This window comes from Macaca mulatta, chromosome 2 (genome assembly GCF_049350105.2).
Source record: "Macaca mulatta isolate MMU2019108-1 chromosome 2, T2T-MMU8v2.0, whole genome shotgun sequence".
Taxonomy (NCBI): domain Eukaryota; kingdom Metazoa; phylum Chordata; class Mammalia; order Primates; family Cercopithecidae; genus Macaca; species Macaca mulatta.
This window is the reverse complement of record NC_133407.1, coordinates 137,055,482-137,067,180: the sequence shown is the minus strand read 5'-3', so window position 1 is coordinate 137,067,180 and position 11,699 is coordinate 137,055,482. Positions and strand designations below refer to the sequence as shown.

At 40.6% G+C, this 11,699-nt stretch overlaps 1 protein-coding gene and 1 long non-coding RNA gene across 4 annotated transcripts in view; one reads left to right on the top strand and one right to left on the bottom strand.

The window, feature by feature from the left end:
* Positions 1 to 11,699, top strand: part of PDZRN3 (PDZ domain containing ring finger 3) — a 240,227-nt gene that overhangs the window by 88,443 nt on the left and 140,085 nt on the right. The gene's annotated exons all lie outside the window — the stretch shown is intronic.
* LOC106996858 (uncharacterized) overlaps positions 1 to 11,699 on the bottom strand; it is a 44,668-nt gene that overhangs the window by 19,241 nt on the left and 13,728 nt on the right. The window contains exons 2-3 of one of the 2 annotated variants that reach the window (XR_001442946.3): positions 6,216 to 6,343; positions 5,316 to 6,006 (exon numbers count right to left, since the gene is read on the bottom strand). This is a non-coding gene — a long non-coding RNA (uncharacterized LOC106996858). Of the gene's footprint in view, positions 1 to 5,315; positions 6,007 to 6,215; positions 6,344 to 11,699 lie in introns of those variants that run through there. The other variant, XR_001442947.3, reaches the window with a different exon arrangement.

The window sequence follows — 11,699 nt, the reverse complement described above, 5'->3', positions numbered from 1 at the left end:
TGATGGTCCTTAGCCTTAACCCCCCTGAAGGGGCAACCGATGACTTCACAAGGCACATTACATTAACAAGTGACAGGATGAAGTCTGACATCAGCAGGGCAGGGAAGTTTCATCTTCCCACAGGGAGGGGCAGCAAATTGATTGAGCAATAAATAATACAAGCTACTGCACTCGACAGGGCACAAGAGTGACTTGCTCAGTGCTGTCCTTTGTAAACCAGAAGTTTTTTGAAGACCGGATAGCAAACTATTAGACAGAAATGGCATCTACCCTCTTTTCTGAGCCTCAGTTCCATAAAGGTGTCTTAGAATCATCAGTGTCAAAAGATGTTATCTACAAGATGTGAAGAGAAGAACAGGAAATCTGTGAAAAGTGGAGCAGAACAGGAGCTTAAGAAAGGCAGTACTGCCGAAGCAAGACCTAGGGGTTCCTGCTGGCTCACGGACCCCTTGTAAATCTTGACCCATGGTTTTCTGAACCTCCTGAGATCTGGTCATTAGTTCCCGTGAACATATTCCTTTCTATAAGCATTCCATTCCAAGAAACTACTGGAATGAGTCTGCTCCTTTCACCAGAACTCTAAGAGTTAAAATAATAAAAATCAACACATAATATGAGATGCACTAGCTGTAAAATTCACTTCCAAAGGTGTGGGGATGTCCCAAATTCAAAAAAAGAGAGACAGATTTTAACCTCCATTGGAATCTTGACTGAACATAGAATATTACTGCCAATGGAATTAGCATAGCTTCAGAATAGACAAGAGGAAGTCACTCATTCACCCACTGATTCAGCCCTTCATTGCTATGTGCTGGGAATTGTTGCAGGTATTGTGGGGTTAGACGAAAGACTGAGACAAGCAAGAGCCCTGCTTCTGAAGCATTTACCTTCTAGTGGGTGTGACAGTTAATGATCGATCATTTGCTCACTTGTAAATTATTCAAAAAATATCTGTTAATTATTAAATGTTGGGGACTCAATAGTAAGCAAAAGAGTCAAAAGTTCAGTCCTCATGGATCTGCATTTTAATGGGGGAATAAATAGAAAATAAGTTGTAAATAGAAAATAATAACTGCCAAATCGACATATAAGACATCCGGTGGTACTAAGTGATACAATAAAAAATGAAGAAAGGGGAGTGGGGGTAGGGAGTTTGGGGGTAAGGACTAGAGAGTTGGAATCAGATGTGCTATTTGGCATAGGGTGGCCAGACTAACCTCACTGAAGAGGTAACCTGCATGCAGAGGGGAGAAAATGAGGCTGATACTCAGTGAAGGAACACAAAGAGCAGAGTACAACACCCAGTAACACCATCTATAGCTGATTTCTTTGCTTTCTCTATCCTGGGTTTCTTACTTTGTGTATTACACCTTGTAAGACCCTCCCACTTCAGATGCAGGGGCAACTGATGACTTCACAAAGATAGTGGTGGTTACTGTGGATATTTGGTGGATAGTCTGTTATATGGGATATGTCCCCAAGATAATTTCCTAGGCCCCTCCTGTTACAAAATTTTGAAACAAAAACAATTTTTTAAAGCCTTTTGAGTTTCTAATATGCCATGGATAGATATTTTTTCAATTATTGTATTTGGAGTTGAAAATAAAAAAGATGGATACGTGATTTAAAATTGTGGTGATTCTACAGCTCTATAAATAATTGAAATTTGTTTTTGAAAAGATTTAAGTGGATAGAGGTAGAAGTTTTGGGAGGAAGTTATATCCTCCTCAATGGCTTAATCATCAAGCAAAATTAAGGCAAGTAAAAATTGCAGCTGGCCTGTGCACTAATTTGGGATTCAGTTGCTTTTGCCTTAACTTTTGCCAAAAATAAGCATTAAAGAATATGGAAACTTGATTAAGTTAACTTAATTAAGAGAGATTGCTAGATGAGGTTATTAGACTTCTTTTGTAAAATGCTTCATTTCTGATCCATTTGATGTTGAATATTTTTTCCTGTCTTTGATGTTGACATAATCAGATTAAAATCAACTTGTTAAATGTGAAACCAATGGACATAAAGACCCATTGAGTTAAGGACTTCTCAAAGAGTTTCTGGGTTTGCCTTTTTTAAACTATGATTTTTAGTAGCAGTTTTGTTTGTGAATGCAGTTAGTGGCTAGATTTCTAGATTCTTCTGGTCAGTAACACTCTAGCCAGCAATCACTACACTGAAGGGCTGAATGATAAATTTGAAATGAGATCAAATTTCTCACTTCTTAGATTACCGCAATAGACCATTAACCCTCTAAACAACAGCCGTGGCAATATATGCCCCCAGCAAATAACATGGAGATCTGTAATGCCACTTCACTTACTCTCCCAGGACTGAACATGCCCTTTCTGCGAGATCATCTTTGTTCTTGGTTGTTTCTACATGCAATTCAGGTTGTTTAGTGGAAAACAGGTAGATCTTAAAGTCATGCAAACCCAAATTCCAATCCTGCTGCTGCCGGGCTGTGAAAACTTAAGACAAGGTCTTTTCTAAGCACCTTTTTTCATGTGTTTGCCAGAAGTAACAATATCACAGTGAGTGTGTAATGAGGATCAAAGTGAGATGACATGAGGAATGCCATCAGCACAATGCCTGGCGCACAGCAGGCGCTCATTATTTGTTGTTTATGTTTGCAAAGCTGGAGAGACGGAAATTATTACTCAGGTATCCTGACCTTGTTTGAGTGTTATCTCCACAATTGGTAGGCTTCAGCTGAACGTCACCAAAGAACAGTTTTGTTGAACTAACACTGTGTTTAAAAGTGCTTGGAATTTGGCCGGGCGTGGTGGCTCACGCCTGTAATCCCAGCACTTTGGGAGGGGAGGGCGATCACGAGGTCAGGAGATCGAGACCATACTGGCTAATATGGTGGAACCCCATCTCTACTAAAAATACAAAAAAATTAGCTGGGCGTGGTGGTGGGCGCCTGTAGTCCCAGCTACTCGGGAGGCTGAGGCAGGAGAATGGCGTGGACCCGGGAGGCAGAGCTTGCAGTGAGCCGAGATTGTGCCACTGCACTTCAGCCTGGGCGACAGAGCGAGACTGCATCTCACAAAAAAAAAAAAAAAAAAAAAAATTGGAATTTGTTGCCAGTGATTCAAAATTGGGAGACTTTTACAGAGAAGTCTAGAGTTTTGGCATTATTTTATGCAACACTCTACCTCCCCCTGAGTCCTCAAAGGGCCAGCTATCGGCAGGGGCTGCAAGTGGCTGCTTCCGTTGGGTGGAGATGTGTATGCTGGGTTCACTTCCCTCCTTCTTGTTTCTGTCTGAACCCTGAATACAGCTAAAGTGTTGATGACACTTGGTCTAGACATTAGGCTGATTAGACTCAGTGAGCCAATGTGTGTATTTTCTGTGTGTAGCATCAGGAATTTGGGAAGTTACATGTTTGCCTTGAGATATGTTTGTCTCTGGACCAGGAAGGCAGTCCCTTGCACACCCCTGACTGAAGGAGAGACGCCTCCTTCCAAGGAGGAGGCTACCTCTTTGATTGAGAATGCAGCTTTGGTAGCTACTAATCAGAAGTAGTATTTGGGAAGGGGATTGGGACACTGGGTCAGGCAGAAAGATCAGCCACTCTAACCAGCCATGGAGCACAGTGATAGATACAAACCCAAGTCATCCTCAAGTGTAACACAGGCAAACGTGGTTATGAAAGAGATATGAACAAGGGAAGATTAGGGAAATAGCATCAGTAGAATAGGACACATGACTGACTGTGGAGAAGCCAGGGAGAAAGGCAGGATTCATTTGATTCAAAACAAACAGGATAGTTCATTTTCCAACACCTTTTGGGACAATGTTAGCACTCTTTTTTTTTTTTTTTTTTTTTGAGACGAAGCCTCGCTCTGTCATCCAGGCTGGAAGTGCAGTGATGATGCAGTCTTGGCTCACTGCAAGCTCTGCCTCCTGGGTTCACTCCATTCTCCTGCCTCAGCCTCCCGAGGGACTACAGGTGCCCACCACCACGCCCAGCTAATTGTTTTTGTATTTTTAATAGAAATGGGGTTTCACTGTGTTAACCAGGATGGTCTCAATCTCCTGACCTCGGGATCCACCTACCTCTGCCTCCCAAAGTGCTGGGATTACAGGCGTGAGCCACTGTGCCCGGCCAGCACTCTTGATAAAGTAAAGATAATTAGAAATTATAGTCAACTAATAATCTTTTCAATTTATCTGGCGTTCTTCAGAGCTTTGTCCCTTATCTGATCTTCATCATAACCTGCTAAATTTGTTGCAACAAAGTTACAGAGTTGTCAATTAATATTCTGGTCCATTGAACGAATTAATGACATCTCTTTCTTAAAATTCAAAGTTTTGATCAATTACATTTTGAGGTACATAAGAAATGAATAGAAACCAAACAGTTTCCTGATTTTCTCCCTAAGAAATAAATTCAAACTTTCTGGTTTAAATTTACTTTAAAAAATAAATAAATAACAGAAGAACATTTGATCTGTATTGTTCTTACCACAGTTTAAGAGACTACATTCAGCTATGAATGCCATTTACAGTTTTGTTCTCATATTTGGCCCGAATTTAGCATAACCAGGTACATCAGGACTTTTTACGAAATCACTTTAATGGTTACTTTGATTTAAAAAAAAATTCTCAAAGCGCCAAGAATTGCCTTGGTTTTCATAAAAACTTGAATATGTTGTCGTTGATACTGTGGTTATTCATGTTAAGTTCTCAACTAATATCCATTTCTGTGAAGGATTTTGTAGGGAGCCAGTACATAATCGTGGTTTTGTCATTTGGTAGTGGTCTTATGTAACCACTTAATTTTTATTGCAAGAGTGTTAAGTCATAAAAAGTGTCTACACTGCTCAGTAAAAGAACCAGATCTCTCTAGACATCTTTGTGGTCATTGTTCTAGCATTCCAGCATTAACTTCAAGCTGATAAAGAATTCATATCAACAGAACCACTGTGGTGAGGCCAAAATTTAACCCCCAGAGGGGAACGTGAATTTGTGTTCTGTGGCTTTGCATTGGGCTTTTGTAATGGTTATCAGAGTTTAAGAAATTATGATTACATGAATGGGTAAGAAGTAAAATCATGCTAATAATGTTGATGATGATGGTGACAGCTAACATTTATGGAATGCTTACACTTGCCAGGTACTATTCTGAGGGCTTGCTGTGCATTAATGCATACAATTTTTACAACCATCCTATAAGAAAGGGACTGTTACTCTCTCCTGTTTATAGATGAGGAACCTGAGGCATAGTGAAATTAAATGACTTGCCTGATATGTGCGTTTAAAGAAGTGGCAGAACCTAAACTCAACCCAGCCTGACTGATGTTTGTTTTTGGTTTGTTTGAGGGAGTTCATGAGTAAGTCAATCAAGACGATGTAGTTGGACACAGGCACTTTGAAACAGATTTCTTATCTTTCTATCCAGCCCCTTGCCATCACCTTGATAACCAGCTTTATTTTACTGTTTCTGTGATTTCCTCGCCCCACCCTCCCATAGCCCTTTTGCTTAACAAAGTGCTTTGCAGATGATAGAAAGCCAGTATTTGCTGGCTTCAATTAGAAATGAATTATCTGAGCCATACTAGGGTGCAATGAGGCAGAAGGAGTCCCAAAGGTGGCAGTGCAAACTTTCTCACCGTAGCAGGGGTATAAAGCCATAGGGAGGGGTGGGGACTGTGGGCAGTGAAGAGCATGTAGCAGAGAAACCTCAGGCCACCTGTTTACAGCCCTAGATAGAGGCAGGTGTTTGTTTGCCCTGGCTTAGTACAGTTTTGTCTTAATGCATTGGGACAAGCACATGCCAGTGGCAGGGGTGCCGGCACCAAACACTTGCACAGTCTCTTTCCCCGCAGCTACTAAACAAGAAGCTAGATATCTGACCTCTTGAGATTTCTTAGTCCATGTTTAGAAGATAGTGAAGAAAATCTAGCTTATGTAGAAAGGCAGAGTATAAGATTTTTTCCAGCAGAGGTGCTTGCTTTTTATTTGCACACATGGGCCACAGTTCCAAATCCTTGCTCCACAGTCCTAGCCATGGGGACACAAAACGAAATATTTATAAGTATACATTAACCTTGTCAGAGTGATTTTGGAAAACAGGGTGATCAGCAAGTTTTATCTCCACTAACCTTTGGGTTAGTGATCTTTTTTTACAAGGTTTGCTCTGTGTGTGTGTGTGTGTGTGTGTGTGTGTGTTTCCCACAAAAGATTCTTAGGACTAAATGTGTCCACCTTACCTTGCCATTCCCCTTCTTCCTCCACTCCAAAAAGCATCGATGCACAGTCCTCAATACCAGATTGTACAAGTTAAGAAATTCTTCACCTATATCCAATCCTGCAATCTAGTTCATGCTGTTTCACCATCCTGTAAAAATGGTTCATTTTGTTACTTTTTTTGATCTTCACAACATGGCCCTATTATGCTGTGAATATAATTAAAATCCAACTGGAAACAGAGTGAAGAATAGCATTTAATGTTTAAATTAGCAGAATTTGAAATCAACCGTATTACTTCATAATCGCATATAAAAGATCATCCTCTTTCTGAGTCAGTTGTTTATTCTTGACAGTTTATCCCCAAGAGTCTCCCTTGGGCTAAAACTGGGCCATGTTTTCTTTTGGTAACGTTACTCTAACTTTAACAGTGCTCCACTGGATATTGCGTGATTTGTCTAATCTTCATGGATGATTGCTTGCCTCCATTGGCCATTCTTCCCATTGAAATGTTTTTCTCTACACTGGTAACCTCGAGACTCCTTAAGAAGCTTCCCCTGGCCTTCAGTGAGGATAATAGCCTTCCTGGCACACCAGATAAAGCAGGACTGGGTGTTGGAAGGTTTTTAAAGCCAGCTGCTCAAAATACCTACATCCCAGGCAGGTCTAAGGTGGAGAGATCCAAGGCAACCACGTCAGTAATAAGCAGCCATCCAGCCCTCAGTCTCTTTAGTCTGGGGGAGCAGCCCTTGACCTCTGAGCCCACTGTTTTTTGACCTTGACCTCCATACTTCTGAGTGTCAGCAAGAGTGATTTGTCCAGGTTTCTTGTGTGCGGACATAAGCCGGCGGGCTTTTGGCTGTGCCAGCACAGAGAGACCTCGTGAATGGAGCCAATGAACATCTGCTCATCATGGGATAAGAGTTCTCTGTTCGTGTTTTGCCTAATCTGAGTAAATAGGGGTTTATTTCCATCCTTTGGTTTTTAGGTCAAGTGGTCTTTCTGGGTGGTCTGGGACATGACATGAAAAGTGATTATTTAGGATTCCTCTTGTCCTTCTTTCAACAATGCTGAGCCCACATTAACCAGAGTTCTGGAAAATGAGTCTTTCTACTATTAGGAATGGGCAAATTCTTTTCATAATTAGATAGACCACTTTAAATAGCTCAAAGAAAGACAGCCACTTTCCCTGAAACAACTTTATTCATAGACCTGAGAATTCTGAGAACAACTCAAAATGTATGATTTTTTTTTTCATGTCCTAGATTTAAGAATTGGAAATAGCGAGGCTGACAGTCAGATTCTAGTACAGATGGAGTTTTTGATTCTTCATATTTTATCATAATAGAAATTAGAAACTTTTAGAAAGAATTGCCTAACCTAATATCTACTGCACACTCAAGGACCTCAGCATTTTAGCTGCCCTTTACTATGAAAGCAAGATATCCGTGTCTAATGGATTTTCAATACTGAATTGGTAAGATCTAGGATGGAGTATAACTTGTGGCCTTAAAAACCATTTACTGGTTCATATCCTGTGCAGAGGATAGGAAGTGAGTTAACACAAGCTGGCTTTTACTGAGCACCTACTTGATGCCAATCCCTGCATGAGGCCTTCTCCATATATCGTCTCCTTTCGTCCTTACCACTGTGCATCAGGAAGCTTATATTGTCCCCATTTCACAGAAGGTAAAAACTAAGACTCAGCCGGGCGTGGTGGCTTACCCCTGTAATCCTAGCACTTTGGGAGGCCAAGGCAGGTGAATCACCTGAGGTCGGGAGTTTGAGACCAGCCTGGCCAACATGGTGAAACCTACTAAAAATACAAAAAATTAGCTGGGCATGGTGATGAGCACCTGTAATTCCAGCTACTCAGGAGGCTGAGGCAGGAGAACCGCTTGAACCCAGGAGGCGGAGGTTGCAGTGAGCCAAGATCATGCTATTGTACTCCAGCCTGGGTGACAAGAACGAAACTCCATCTCAAAAAAAAAATTAGCTGGGCATGGTGGCAGACGCCTATAGTCCCAGCTACTTGGGAGGCTGAGCCAGGAAGCTTGCTTGAACCCAGGCAGTGGAGGTTGCAGTGAGTCGAGATCACACCACTGCACTCCAGCCTGTGCGACAGACTGAGACTGTCTGGGGGCGGGTGGGGGGAACTAAAACTCAAAGAATTTATGGGACAGGACTGGAGAATATGCACATTCTCCACATCACTCCGTCTGTATGTCCTCAGTTCATAATTGAATAAGCTTTTGTTTCATGGCTACAGATTTGTTCTTCATAGATATATTGTAGTTTGTTTCTGACTCCTCCTGGATGCAAAGTTGATGTGAAAACCTGACAGGAGAGATGTAATGGAGATAATGTTCTGAGTTTATGCTGGCGAGGCTGGGGCTTAGAAAACAGAAGTCTCCAGCTCTCTAGTTCCTTATCTGTGGAATGGATATGGGGATGCTTTATGGGTTGGTGTGAGAATACTCTGATATAATTATGAATATATAAGTAAATTGATTTAATGACTACTTATCCAGCATCTTTTAGTATTGAGGCTGTGGATGGCATTAGATACACAGTGGTGAATAATAATAGTGCTCATTTGACGAAGGGCTTATTATGTACCAGAGAGCATATTAAGTGCTTTTCTTGCATCATCACTTTTGATTTTAAGCATAGAAAAAACATGAGGTAGGTAATATGAACCCTACATCCACTTAAGATGAAGAAACTACCACCCAGAGAGGTTCAGTAACTTGCTGAGATCATATAGCCTGTGCACAGCAGAGCTGAGATTGGGACCGGACAGTCTACCTCTAAAGCCTATATTTTCACCATGACATCCTGATGTCTGGCTCTACTGACACAGAGGGTCCCTGCCCTCAGGAAACTCGCAATCCAGTGGGGAAAGGACAGAAGTGAAGCAAACGTAAAGACAATGCACAGCTAAGTGCCATGAAGGAAAGGGACAGGATGAGATGAGAGAAACAAGCAAGGAAAAAAACCATGTGAGACTAGCGAATGCGGGAAGCCCTCGCCGAAGGGGTGAGACCCAGAAAATGCAGGAGGCAAAAAGTAGGGAGCAACATGCCTTGCCTTGGCAGGGGGAACACCATGTGTGAGCCTAGAGATGGGAAAAATCTGGATACCAGGGGCTCAAATAGAGTAGCTGCTCATCATGAGTGCACGTGGTTATTGGTAAAGAATACTTTGAGCTTAAAACGTATTCCCAATCATTTGGAAGGAGGACTCTGCAGCTGCCTCTCTGGATTTAGTGCCTTCTCTATTTTGTTACATATGTTCAAATTTATGAACATGAAAGAGATTCAGCCTTTTCTTGAATGACTATAAGTGGCCACATTTCACAAATCCTCTCCCTTCTCCCAAATGTGGGAAAACAGAATGAAGGAGAAGTTTTGAATTCTGCCTCCAAATATTTCCTCAGTGGTCTTTTATGGGGCTTGATTCCTTAGAAACTGACATGTGTTCATAAAACATGGCATTCCTCCACATATATATATATGACTTAACAAAATTATAACTATGAGCAAGGAAGCCCTCAAAAAAGCAGTTATTATAAATGCTGAAACATGCTATGCATAAAATTAATGAATGTTAATTTATTTGCTTTGCTTTTAACAGAGCCACATCATGGAAACCACCAAAAAAGATTTTATGAAAAACCTTTCTTCTAGTACCTACCCATACTTTTTGACTCTGCCATAGGAGGCAATATTTTAAAAATTATATAGATTATATATATAATTTTATTTATATAAATACATATATTTCATTATAAATATATTTATAATATATAATTTATCATATCTATGATTTTCATATATTATCTTCCATCTTTCATGTGCTTCTGTGGTATGTTTCACCTCCTGAGACACACTGAATATTTTCCCAAAATTTAAACTAGGATTGTGTTCACTTTTAATTTGCATGCCTGGGTAACAATGTCACTAACCTTTGCTACTCCTTTATAAATCGAAATTAATTAAACTGGAGCTTGCCAATGAAAACATGCCCTTTTAAACATAGATTTCTGGTCTGTAGCCCTGTCTAGGGGGAAAAAAAAAAAATCTCTTTTATTAGAAATTGTTGATCTCACATCAAAGCAGCAAGAGAAAACCAAGTTCTCTTTCATTTTTAATAAAAAGGCTTTCTGATCTCCAAGGGCACACCTGACCATGCCGCTTGCAGTACAGGCAGCCTGTGATGAGTGGCCCACAGCAGTCAAAGCCTGTGCTTTCAGAGGTCGCTATTTTTTCCGAACTTGAACTTGATCTGTTCAGAGAGGCTAATTTGTTACTCAGAGGGAACTTGAAATCTCCCTGTGATTTCCTTCAGATTGCTGGTGGTAATATGCATCACTGTGGTTTTTAAGCTTTTTTAAAGACTTACTATGAATATCTTTAGGAGAAGGGAGTTTTGTATTTTACTTTATGTAAATTAAGCCTCAACTTGTTTTAAGTTTGCAGCTAGATTGTCTGCTAGTCTCCAAAATTCTTTGATATATTTACAGCCTTGACTATTAAAAAGGATGATGGTATCTTGCCATGGCTTCTTTTTTGCAGGGCTCTATATTAAATAGTAAAAGTCCAAATGTTTCCCAAATACCCAGAATACAGGCCCTTGTGAAGGGAGAGGTCCTGGGGAAGTGTAAGCATGCCCTGTGGTATCTGCTTGTAAGAAATATTTCATTTCACTGAAACTATCCATTACTGATTTTTGCAAATCCAATAAATTGACTCCCAGGCTCTGAACTCCTTTTACAGAACTCTTTGGATCCTTTGCCAGGGTCTCAGTGAATGCGTTCTCTACTTGTTCATTTCCTGCTGCTTTTTGAAAAGCCTTCTGCCTCCTTTCTGCCAGTCGCATCTGTTCATTCCTAAATGAATGCAGCTTCCAGAAAGCAGTGGCCAAGGACATCTGAGCAATGGGAGGGCTGTCTGCTTTCCTGCTGTGTAACACTGAGGTTGATGCTTGTCTTCTGAAGCCCTTCCATCCCTGTAGTTGTGCCACCATATTTTTCTTCAGGCCTTTAACCAACTCTTCTGTTTTTGTGGTCATATTTTTCACTTATTTGAAGTGCTATAATTCATAGTCTTTCATAACTTTCCTTGTGACCCTCAGTAAAACATTGTGTTTTTTTCTTCCTGTAGAGAATCACTATACAATGCTTTTGTTGTTTGATATTTTATGTGCATAAATGTGTGTATTTGTATGTATGTGTATATATTAATATGTGTACATACATACATAGCTATTGTAATTTGTGACTATTTAAATAAATGGTATTATAATTTATTCTAAAGTTTCTTAAGGTAGTCCATTATGTCATCTCTAAATAACGAGAATTGTTTCTCTCTTTCAAATCTCTCTCCCTTTTGGCCCGGCATGGTGGCTTATGCCTATAATTCCAGCACTTTGGGAGCCCAAGGTGAGTGGATCACCTGAGGTCAGGAATTTTAGACCAGCCTGGCCAACATAGTGAAATCCCATCT